Below are 13,208 nucleotides of genomic sequence, written 5' to 3' on the forward strand. Positions count from 1 at the left end.
GATTTCCGCAAAAATCTTGCACGATTAATTGTTGTGCAGGTACAGTTTAAGATGAACAATGTAAAAAGTTGGAGCTCCAATAGAAATAAGAAGGAGGCTCGACAATGTGCGTACGCACATAAAGTTCCGACCCCGCTCATCTACATTTTTCACTTAATTGTCAACCAAATGAGGAAGAGATAAAAAAAATAACATATCAACATATCGTTCAAGAAACCACTTAATTAATAAAACAATCTACCTTGGAGGGTCGATGAGAACTGTGACTACCATAACATGACTACCGAAAAAATGGCGATAAAAAATAAATAATACAATTATTAATTAAGACCAAAACTCGTTTTTTGAAAACCATTAAAATCCAATTAAGAATGGCATCAGATAGAAGTTATTCTAATGAAGATTAACCTGTGTTTCCTTAGAGAAAATGTGGGACTTTTCCTCAATGCGACTACAAGTCGACAAGAAATGAACAAGAGGGCGAAGTTTAATAAAAACGTTGTTTTTTGGGAAAAAATCAATGTCAAACTCATTAGAAACATTAGTCATCAAAAGAAATCATTGACAGATTATTTTATACATGCACAGAGAGCGCTTAAATTTTTCCATTAACCAGGATACGTCAAACAACTACAAAAACAAACAACAATTACAGGCAAAGGAAAACATTTGCACGAAAATATTTGCAAAAATGTTTGCAACAAAACAATTTCCCAGCCAATTAAACATTAAAATGTTCACTAAAAACATTAAAAGATTTTGATTATGAGCCTTCCGAATGACCATCACTTTGCCCAATATTGTGATACTGTGAAAAGTAAACAAACTTAGAAAAATCAGACCTACAATTAGATACAAGCTAAAAAAATTTCAAAAACAATTGTGTTGAAGCCATTAAATTAAAATAATAACAGCAAGAAAATTAAATTATCAATACGGGCTCCTTTGAATATCATCAAGTTTTTTTGTAAAACGATTACTTCAAAATGACAACAAAAGACCACAAAAATGTAAATTATCTAAATTTCACAAAATTCTGAACAAATTGTCTAAGCCATGAAGACATCAATTAAAAATTATTGTTTGGTTCAACAGAACATTAAAGAGATCTCTTAACAATGAAGCTAAGTTAGTAAAATGATACAGCATTACAAAACACGAAACAAAGTCGCAAACGAGAAAAAAATGTAAGTTGAAGAATACGTTTACATTTTTCAATGAAAAAAAGTTTATTTCAAAGTCAATAAAAACTATTAGATATATACCCATACTAGTTAGTAAATTCAATTATGTATCTCTAATATGACACTGAGATCTTTAATTACTCATTATTTGGCATACGACAACAATAATTAACGACAAATATATGAAAAAAATGAAGAAAAAACTCTACCAAAATCTGCAAGATAACGGTGTCGCTGCCCTTAATACCATATTTCATGAAGACAATAAATATGATCGATTACAAATTTTGTAAAGCATTTTTCAATTGGTAATTTGTTGGTTGAAATGACAATCTACAAAAGAAACAAAATCTACAGCAAAAATGGGCAAATATTCACTGAGGTCACAAAATTTTTTATGAAAACTCGTTGTACCAAAACCAGGAAACCCTTCTTTTAAAACAGTTCGCCACAAAATTAGTTTACTTTATATGAGAAAGAACAAATGACCTGTATTCACTGAGAATAAACTACGAGTTGACAGAAATAAAATAAAAAATTGACAAGTTCAAAAAGTCACCGAAATTTCTTCAAATTTCCTTAAAACAAATACATTCAGTGACACTAGAGACATTATGTAACAACCGAATGCCCGGTACAGGTGCAATTAACTACTATCAAACAACATAATAAAAATGTCACTTGGATCTTTGAATGGTTAGACTGAGTAATCAGATTGCAAAAAGAATAAAAATTGAAGGCAAACACAAGAAATCAGTTAGAAGTTACTAAAACATTTCTTCAAAGCTATAAAAACCATTAGGTTCTCTGAAAACACATTATATCTACATTCAGCCTCGTTTTTATGCAAATGGGAGCTGTCAAATAATGGAGACCTCAAAGAAATTTTTGTCTATAATTAACATAAAAGAAATAAATTAAAATATTTTGAAAAAAGGCCGCACAAAAGTAAAAAATAAAAAACTACTAGTTGTAAAAATCCATGATCAAATGAAACTTATCCTTGGTTTTGCCGCTCGCCTAACAAACCGCCCAAAAGTTCCCAATGTATGCAAATTAGACCAATTGTTGAGTGAAGTAGTTCAAACTAAAAAAAAACAATGATTCTTTTTGTATAGCTATCGAGTTAAACTTGTAGAAAAACGGCAAAATTTTAATTCCAGAAAACTTTTTTGGGGCGCCGGGTTTCAACCAGCTCTTTTTTGGAGTTTAAAGAGATTGTGTTGGTGGTTTCTGGGTCTACACAATCGACAACTTGAACAAAATGAACCAATAAACATATTTTGTTCAATTTTTGATGAAAAAAGTCTGAATTTTGAAAATTTTATCAAATTCTTTAGTAAAAAAAACTCCTATCAAACAATTCATCAACATTTTTATGCTTTTATAATCTGTAATCGTAAGATTAACATTCTATCGTTAAAATTTTTATAAAAACTTTTAAAACAATATTAGCAAAATTGTGCAAAATTTTAGCAGAAATTACTGAAAATGTGAATAAAAACTGTCTATTATTCACAAAATTTTGAACATCGACATTTTCCTGTAAAAAAAGCGAAAAAAGAAAAAATCTGTTCACCTCTATTTTCCAGGATGTACGTGCTTTTTAATGATACCACTCACAACTCTCTACGATGAATATATCGATCGGCCAAAATTGTCTGAATAAAAAAACTGGTATATAGTTCCTCCCTCCACTAAAGTTGGGATGGGAACAAAAATGCTCTTCCAATTGTCATATACAAACTTCAAACTATAAACTATATCCCAACGTGTTTTCTAGTGATATTTAGATAATCTTACATTGAGCAAAATTTAATCTTGTGAACGTTTAACTTTTAATTATGAATAAGATCATCCTTGACAAGGTTTTTTGCGCAACTATTGATAAAATTAATCGAATTCCTTGAGGAACGGTGAATGAACCTTTCTTCTATTGAAAAAACAACTTTAAAATTTGTTTCGCACCCTTCAAAACCTGCATCAATTTTTGTCTCGTTGCCAAGGCATTCGCTTGAGAGGGAATACAATTTTGACTGGGGAAAAGGACAGTTAGGATCGTTAGGCATATAATTTGAAATGTTGTAATATCTGCCACTGACTAACACACGAATCATTTATTTTTAGTTTTCTGTTTCTATATGACCAAATCTTTTGTGTTCAAGAAATATGAGAATAGTTATATTTTTGCAGCCAAAAGGAAAAAATAATCGGTGAAAATGAAACTGAAACGGAATGCTGGACAATTGCCATTGTTCTCACAATAGTAAGAACGACAGATTCAATTGCATTACATAGGAAGATGAAAGTCAATTCTGCGTTTTATATGCTACAAAAACAAAATATTGCCAAAAAACTTTTGTCAAAATTGGCTGTCTATTTTGATGATAATTTGATTTCAACTTCATAGATCACAAAACTGTTATTCAGCAGAAATCGTCAAAAACATTTGTTGGGACTTAAACATAGGCCAAATTAGTTATTGGATACGATGTAGTTGTGTTTATAGGCTTCTTTAAAATTCGCGAAGAGGCTTTTTTGACAGGAAAATTGTTACAACAAATAACTGATTGCATTCTTCAAATAATCAGAAAAAAAAACGTTGAAAAAACAAAAAGTTGTGCTTTTGCTGTGCCCCATTTATATCTTCGTGAATTCTACATAGAGAGATTCTCGCAAGGGAGTGGCTCCCGTGAAATTATCGAAAATCATTTTTCTCTGTGCGGCACAATTCGTAATTTAGCCTCTACTCACACAAAAGTTCGCAAAAAAATCTATTTTTGAGCCCTAAACAACTATTATTTGTGCAACTGAAACAGCAAAAGGGTTGATCCCCAGCGATAATAGAATACGCATAATAAAAATATGGAACTACTTCTGAAATTCTGCTGAAAAGTGTATAAAATTAATGAAGAAGTTGCTTGCCCGTTCTCTGCTTGAGTTGATTCCACTCTCTTTTTCTGCGCCCTTGCGTAAACAGCTTAAATGTCCTTAAATGGTTGCTGCAAGCAACTTTTTAAGCAATTTTTGTTTAACACTTTCATGTAAATCATTTATGTTGATGATAACTTAACTGAAATCTGACATCCGACAAAATAGGCTAATAATGCTAAAATTTTGATCGCAACTTTTTTCCTGTATAATCAATGTATATTTTTCTGAGGATGTGACTATGGTGTTAAAATCTCATTTGGGTGACAAAAGTAACTTGTTGATATAACTTTCATTGTTTATCAAAAATTGCGAATAAAGTATTTCCATCTTCACAGTGAGGCAATTTAAATAAATTTCACTCAGCGTATTTTTAATATCAATAGACCTAATCGGTTATTTGGAACATGTTTCAGCAATTAATTAACAGGAACTCAATATGAACAGGTGCTCAAGGTTACCTTCTTACGACAAACAAAAACATAGAAACAGTTTGTGGAATTTTTCTCATCATAGTCTCTTTAAAAGTTGTAGCTCTCAATACGGTATCGGCCATACACTTTGGCGCTAAAATACGGTGGACAATCTAATCAAGAGATTCAAAGTTTAAACAGCTAAATGCTTTAAATGTTTAAAGCAGGAGAAAAAAATGATAAAAAAATTCCATAAAAAAGGAATTTTCCTATAGCTGCTCTATCGAATGAAAGATAAATTTAGTGAAACTTCTCTGAAAAGTCTTTCAATCTGGTAAACTTAACGCCCCCTTTGAGAGTAATGTAAAGTTGCAGAACGCTTGCAACACAAATTTCAATTCGCGTTAAGAAACTAATTTTTAGCCGGATACATCGGAGAGTGATACACAAACACAATCAACAATAATATTAGCGGATTTAAAATAGCCCAAATCCTTATTGTTTTCAATTTTGTACAATAGCCAAATGAAAAACAAATTTTTGAGAAAGTGGAGATCAATTACTAGCCAGAACACTATACTAAGCTCAAAGTTGACTTTTAGAACAAAAATTTATATTTTTTGCTCATTCAGAGGTTTTAACTGGTCATTTTGCATGCATTCATCAGCAATTTACTGGTATTTTTTCTAGTAACTGGTTCAAAATGAACAGAGTTATAACATAACCATGTTTCCAATTTGCACTGCTTTTGATATGACTGCACTGCTTTTCAATTAACATGTACAATTGAAAAGCAGTGCAATTAACATGTACAATTTGCACTGCTTTTCAATTAACATGTACAAAATGGCAGATCATATTGCACTTAGGCATCCCTAATTGAGACAAATTTGGCTCTTAAACATAAGAAACTCTTGGTATCGTCGTTTTTTTCTAGCGAACTTTTTAGTCGGTGTCATAATCGTGACCATTAGATATGAAAGATTCGGTACTGTCGTTTCTTAAGAGGTGCGGTATAGTTGAGAAAAGTACCATGAACTTCTATCTCTTGGGATTTATGAGCAGATTAGTCCACGAAACCAAACAAAAAAATGGTCAGCTTCTTCTGTTTCTATCATAACGAACCGTCAAAACCTTTGCTTGTAAACTGCAAGAAAGCGAGTCAAACCCCAGTGAATGTGAACTAACAACAGAATTCTCATCAATGTTCAACAAGTATGTTACATTTTTGAATTCAAATTAACCAAGAAATTAATAGTGGTTCAAAAGTTTTGTGAACGAGCAGAAGACGATTTTAAATGATTTTGCACAATATTTCAGGTTTTTTCTCTAAAAAGTGCGTTTGAAATTCCTGCAAAAAGAATGCAATTATAACTTTGACTACATTATAAACAAAAAAAACCTATAGGAAACAACCAAAAATTTCCCACGTACAACGCCGAACTTAACGAAAACGACGCCACCGAACAAACCGAACGTATCGACGCTTCCGTGCGTTTGAAACGTATCCAACATTTCTTACCATTTTTTCGTCGTTTTTGTTCTGTCTTCCAAACTTGGGATTATGTTCAGTATTTTTTTCTTCACTACTGACTTCAGTATTGATTCAATATTGGAATATCATGATTCGGTACTGATATACTATGACACTGAGGTCCGGGTGAATCAACCGCAACCGCCCAAAAATCATTGCAATCTTATATCAATCTTGCAAATTTTTGTGATACGTTAATCCCAGATGAAATAATTTTGACCTCAAAATCTTTTTAAGCAACAATGAAATAATCTGGAAAAGTGGAAAGTGGTACTTGAAACGGAAAGAAGCAAATCGACTATGTAGTTTTTTTCAAATTTTTTCCTAGTTCAAACGATATTACATGGTTTTCGTGGATAACGCTAAGATTTAGTCAAATAATAGAGTCAGTGAAAAACAATTTAGGCTTTAGTGACTTTTGTGTTCATTCATCCAACATTGAATTTCTGACAATACGAGTTGTAATTTTCTTGCAGGTTCTTACAAGACGTTGCATAGCCTTGCAAGTGTTTCTTCCAAAAACTTGCCGGTTCTTACAAGTTAACCACTCGACTTCAAGTTCTTACAAATTAACCATTTCACTTACAAGGCTCTTGAAAGTTAACCGTTTGACTCACAGGGCTCTTACAAGCTAAACATTTGATTTTTTTATATGTTTTTACATAAGTTTTTAGATCATAAGCTGCTACAGGATAAAAATTTGGCCTAAATTGTAGCAAAAAAAAACAAAAGAACGTTGCAAGATACGAATGTTACCAGATTTTTCAAAAGTCTGAAAAAGTGTAAACTAAAATTATAAAATATAAAATGGTATAAAAATGAAGGCTCACTAAATAGTTTAAGAAAATGCAGACTTATCAACTTGAAACATCAGTTCAGAAAGAATCTATAATTTTAGAAACTTTTTTAAAAAAGCAATAGTCAGGAAGCTAATTGTGATCTACTGTTTATTAATTGAATTGCAATAGGACCTAATGAATTAATAAAATTGAAAAGTACGATATCCAAACTGAGCAGCTAACTCTCACGCGCATTCTACGGCAAATGTCGGAATGTTAAATTGAATTAAACATTAAGAGTTGAACTCAACCGGAACTAACTCGCAAGAAATTACAAGTTAGTCATACGATTGGCAAATTCTTAAGAGTTAACCATTTGAATTGCAAGTTCTTACTGGTTAAACATCTTTTGAAGGAAATTTGAAGTTTCGTAAAACATCTTTTGCAAGCAACTTGCGAGTTCTTACAAGTTAGCCATTCAGTCTCGACCCCGGAAATATTTGTTTCACTCGCACAAATGGTATTGTTCCAACTCAGTTGAAAAGATGATCGAAAAAAAACCGGTCGCCGTATATGCACTCCAATTACAAAAAAAAACTTTATCTTGATAACTTAATTCAATTCGATAGAACAATGGTGCTTGGAAATTATGTGATAACAGTAAAGTGGACCAAAATTTCAAAAATTTCAAATTTTCAATAAATAAGGTAGATTTCGATTATTTTAAATACCATTTCAATCATCTTCCAAATTTGTCTCTGTAAAATAAACTAGGTTCCAGTTCAAAAGTAATATCTGAAAACTTTTTCTGTGAATCAGCAAAAAGTTTGTTTTTGATTGAAAAAATCTGTCTGTTTTAAAATTTATTTACAATCACCCTACGATTAGCTATCAAAATCTTATTAATGCCTATAATTTAATTGCTCAAAATTTTTGAGAAAAAAAGCATCAGAACACTCACTTCATTTTTTTTAAAATTGTTTATTTCTATTGGTTAAAAAATTTTGACCACTTGTTTTCGTGAGAATTAGTTTCAATACCTGTTTTGTCATCCTCTTATTTCAATTTCAAAGACTTCAAAAAGTTAGAAAAGCTGGTTGAAATCAAAAAGGTTTGGGCAACAAAGTTGTGTTTACGATATATTCTTTGAAACTTTGCAATAATTGCTGAGCTGATAAATTTTTAAATACGTTTTTCTGAGGAGCTATATCAAACTAAACAGCTCCACAATCAAACCTCTTCAGCTAACATGTTGAGTTAATTAAGTTGGTTCTCGTGTTTTTCACGGAAAAGAAGGAGCAAGAAATTTATTCTATCCAAACCTCTTGTGAAAAGTTTTGAAATCAATACTTTAAAAAAAATTTATATTTTTGATGCTGATTTTTTTTACAGTCTTTGATCTTTTAAGAGTTGGAACAATCACGCATCCCGCACTTCAAATGTTTTTTGAGTACGCAAATCATTTCACATTCGCATCTTAATCTTTCACATTCGGATTTTAGACTTATTTATTTAAATATTTACTTTGTCCCTGAGTTCACTATTTTCAGAAAAATCTCTTTGAAATAAATTACCGATTTTATTTTTTGCATTCAACTTATACTCGGCAGACCTCTTGGATGGGTATATATCACTTGATTAGGCGTACGATGATATATTATTTTCAGCATGATGCTTTTCATAAGAGAACTATTGTTTGTTATGTCTCTTTTGTCTCTTTCGTCACGTTATCTTTTTTGCCATTCAGAAGACAATTTATATGTCTTTTTATTTTTTCTCTTTTTTCATAGCCAGTCTGATAGTAGGCTTTAGGCAACCTAGACTTCGAAAACTAAAATATGATTGAAAGCAACCTAAGTAAGCTTATTTCTTCACAAGGTCTTTACTTCGATACAGAGACCTGAACCTAAGATAACAGCACCAAAAAGAAATTCCCACAGAGAAGTCACCTTATCAGAAAACAGAAATTTGTAGATACTGCGGCCTCACTTATTATGAAAATCGTATATCACTTTGTCCAGTTAACGGTCAATCCTGTAGAACACTTTGCATGAGTATGCAGATTTTCGAAAGACACAACTACACAATTCACTCCAAGCGCAAAAAACAGTCAATAAGGTCTCTGAAACAAAAGTCATCCCAGAACAACGATGTCAGGAGTCTAACACGAAACCTTCTACGGTTAAACCGATTATACGTACGTAGACAAGAAACTTGGCAAAGCTTGAAGCTAAAGTTTAGTTAGATAATGGGAACCCAGATACAAATGTTAGTGGATCATTGGCAAGATGCTTTCAAAGGATTAGCAAAAATCTAAAACGAACCCAATTTTCAGCACTTGTTGTCTAGCAAATATCTCTACTTATCCACCCCGTCGAATAAAAGCAGGATAAAGAACAGTTCAAAACGCAATCTAGGAACTTAACGCAGCCATTGTGTGAACAAAGAGAACACATTGCATATGGTGACCCTCAAAGCAACGGTACTGGAAAAATATTTAGTTAGATGTCTCAAACAACTCAGTCTCTAGAGCACGCTCAGTATGGGAGTCCCACTAGGACTGCAACCATAGATGATGCTTCAGATAATGATTTACTGTTCTTTTGTAAAAACAATCCATCTGTTTTTCGATCATTACATTTACCTCGTTCTATAGTATTTTTTGTCAAAAATCAGTAGAAATTTTCATTCCATATTAAGCTCAATACATCTTCATTATTTTTTTGGCGGGGAAATGTAACAGATATGTGTACGATAGCTTAATTATCTGCACGTTGTTAATTTTTTTTCAATATTATTAGGTCACTCATAAGCTAATCATAATATATACATCGCTTTACAGGTTGACTTTGTCAAATTATCTGATCTTAAGATGTCCTTTAGATTCTCTTTTTACTCATCAAGCGTTTTTTTGTGTCTTTTATGCTATGAATACAGTAACTTAATTATCCTTTCTTTAATATTTCTATTAAGCCATTCCGATATTAGGTGTAACGTGACACTCCCGTATCCCATACTAATCTAATCATGCACTACAATCTCTAAATATAGCAATCTTCGCAATCTTCTAATTCAGTTTCAAAAAACATTCATGCAAAACTCATTGATGTTTCTTCAGTCAATTTGTTTGTTCCTTATCGGTCATTATTACGCAACATATTGTGTTTAAGAATCATTTTTTGACACCTTCAAACACGAAAAAACCCGTAATAAACTTCAATTTTTTTGAAATAATAATAACGATAAATTGTCTATGGTTGGTACAGAATCATTATCATTATTTTTACAATGATTGCGAAGTTAGAACACTATAGGGTAAATCAATAGCAATCGCACCAACCAAGAGCACACTATTAGGTCAAATTGACCTGTTTTCAAGTGCCTCTACTGGAAAATAATTCACCATCAAAACCTATTCACTAAGGGTAAAACAAATAGTTTATTCTTTAGAATATTAAGAAGGGAAAAAAAACAAAATACCATAATCAGTAGTTTTTTATTAGCTAAAAATTGCTTCCGTTAGTTGTTCATTTTCCAGTACGAAATTGTCTAAAAAGTTGTGTGCAAGTTTTCGTATATCGTTTTCTTTAAGGTTTTCTTTTTTACTTTGTCTACAAACATTGGTTCGATTATTAAAACTAGGTTTAATAAACTTCTTAACCTTGTATACAAACAATTTAAAACGCATGAGCGTTTACTAGTTGAGAATTTTTTAGACCGGCTGCTTGAAAAGTTTTCTAGATACTGACCGCTCAACAGTTTTGACAAAGATGCAATTTTGCAATCACCACGAGGTATATTAATCAGAGTTTTGAAAAGATCATAAATGTGCAGTTCCCTAACAGAGTAGAGTTTAATTCTGCTCTCAATGAGCCCAGCAATTCGAAACTCCGTTTGCAGAAAAAAATTTTGACAAATCGTTATTTAAGTTCTTCCAAATTTTTTATCACATATTTAGAAATTGAGCCATAGATGAGAACTCCATATTGCAATTTTAGCTTGATGTATGTTCTAAAAATTTGGAGCTGTTAAACTTTTCTGAGCCTGTAGAAAAGGCCACAATTGACAAAGCATTTTTCGATATACGATACATGATGTTGGAAACTTAATTCACAATCAATAATCTCACCTGAATATTTGACTCAATCGTTTCTTTACCCAAAAAAATCGTTCTCAAACTGAATATTCCGTCGACCTTTAAAGAGCAGGTTTTTTGTTTCTTTTGCGTTGAGGACTAGCATGTTTTCTTTTATCCAATCATTTGTGTCTTTTTGTGCTAAATGATGGTTGTTCAGTAATTCTATTTCTTTTTCTTCCTGTTATAATTGCTGTGTCATCAGCATACAGTATTAGATCTGTTTCTTTCTGAATTGATTTGATGTCATTAATATAAATAAGGAACAGAAGTGGTTTCATTATAGACCCTTGGGGGACACCTGTTTCTATAAGTTGCTAAGAAGATTTCCTTGTTCCAATTTGAATATATCGCTTTCGGTTCATCAGGAGCCATTCAATAAACTTATATCTTTCCTTGCCAAAACCGTAACAATAACATTTTAGTAATAAAAATTTGTGATCAACAGTGTCGAACGCCTTCTTTAGGTAAAGAATAGTGCAACAAGACATATAAGTTCTCTTTGTCCACAATTGACAAATTGTTTCCAGCAATTTAGCAATGGCATCAACTGTGCTCCATTTGTTGCGAAAACCAAACCGTTTTTCACTCAGAATGTGATAGCCATCAAGGAACTGTACCAAACTATTATAGATCAGTTTCTCAAAAAACTTCCTGATTGTCGGTAGCAAGAACATTGACCTGTAGTTTGTTGGTTCATGTTTAACCCCCTCCCTGTGTAAGGTTACCAATTTGGCCATATTTAAAGCACCAAAAAAGCTTTCGATAATGCATCTATGAAACAATTGTTGCCAACCGGTTGCAAGAGGATCAGACATTTTCTTGAGAAATGTGTAGTTTAGGCCAGAGTAGTCTAAGCAGTTTTTAGGTTTAATTTTGTGCAGTACATCTTCTACTTTGTTCTTGGTAATTTTGCTGAAAATGAAACCGTTGCTGATTTTGGAGGTAATTTGTTTTATTGTTGGATTCAAAATCAGGCGAAAGTTTTTTTCTAATTCTCGGGAAAAAAATTATTGGATTTTTCAACATGTTTTTGGGTGAAAAGATCTTGTTCTGATTTTTGCCTTTTTCCAATTAATTTAATAGTTGTTTTGATTGTTGTAGGTGTGAATATCTGAAAACTTTTTCTGTGAATCAGCAAAAAGTTTGTTTTTGATTGAAAAAAATCTATCTTTTTGAAAATTTATTTACAACCACCTTATGATTAGCTATCAAAATCTTATTAATGCCTATAATCTTTAATTGCCTATAATCTTAAATTGCTTAAGAAAAAAACACCAGAATACTCACTTCACTTTTTTTGATATTGTTTATTTCTATTGGTTAAAAAATTTTGACCACTTCTTTTCATGAAAATTAGTTTCAATATCTGATTTGTCATCCTCTTATTTCAATTTCGAAGACTTCAAAAAGTTAGAAAAGCTGGTTGAAATCGAAAAATCTTTAAACATAAAAGTTTTGTTTACGATATATTCTTTGAAACTTTGCAATAATTGCTTAGCTGATAAATTTTTAAATACGTCTTGTTGAGGAGCTTTATCAAACTAAACAGCTCCACAAACAAACCTCTTCAGCTAATATATTGAGTTAATTGAGTTGGTTCTCGTGTTTTTCACGCAAAAGAATGAGCAAGAAATTCATTTTATCCAAACCTCTTATGAAAAGCTTTTGAAATCAATACATTAAAAAATTTAGATTTTTGATGCTAATTTTTTTGACAGTTTTTGATCTTTTAAGAGTTGGAACAATCACGCATCCCGCACTTCAAACGTTTTCTGATTAAGCAAATCAATTCACATTCGCATCTTAGTCTAATTTGGATTTTCGACCTATTATCTAAATATTTACTTTGTCCCTGAGTTCACTATTTTCAGAAAAATCTCTTTGAAAAAAATTACCGATTTTATTTTGTGCATTCAACTTATACTCGGTAGATCTCTTGGATGGGTATATATCACTTGATTAGGCGTACGGGGACGTTATATTATTTTTAGCATGATGCTTTTCATAAGAGAACTATTGTTTGTTATGTCTCTTTTGTCTCTTTCGTCACGTTATCTTTTTCGCCATTCAGAAGACAATTTATATGTCTTTTTATTTCTTCTCTTTTTCATAGCTAGTCCGATAGTAGGCTTTAGGCAACCTAGACTTCGAAAACCAAAATATGATTGAAAGCAACATAAGTAAGCTTATTTCTTCACAAGGTCTTTACTTCGATACAGAGACCTGAAC

General features: G+C 31.7%; 1 protein-coding gene across 7 annotated transcripts in view; it reads left to right on the top strand.

Annotated features, from left to right (window-relative positions):
* LOC142345818 (uncharacterized) overlaps positions 1–13,208 on the top strand; it is a 401,292-nt gene that overhangs the window by 1,307 nt on the left and 386,777 nt on the right. The window lies entirely within an intron of this gene.

Source organism: Convolutriloba macropyga, chromosome 9 (genome assembly GCF_964194025.1).
Source record: "Convolutriloba macropyga chromosome 9, txConMacr16.3, whole genome shotgun sequence".
Classification (NCBI taxonomy): domain Eukaryota; kingdom Metazoa; phylum Xenacoelomorpha; order Acoela; family Convolutidae; genus Convolutriloba; species Convolutriloba macropyga.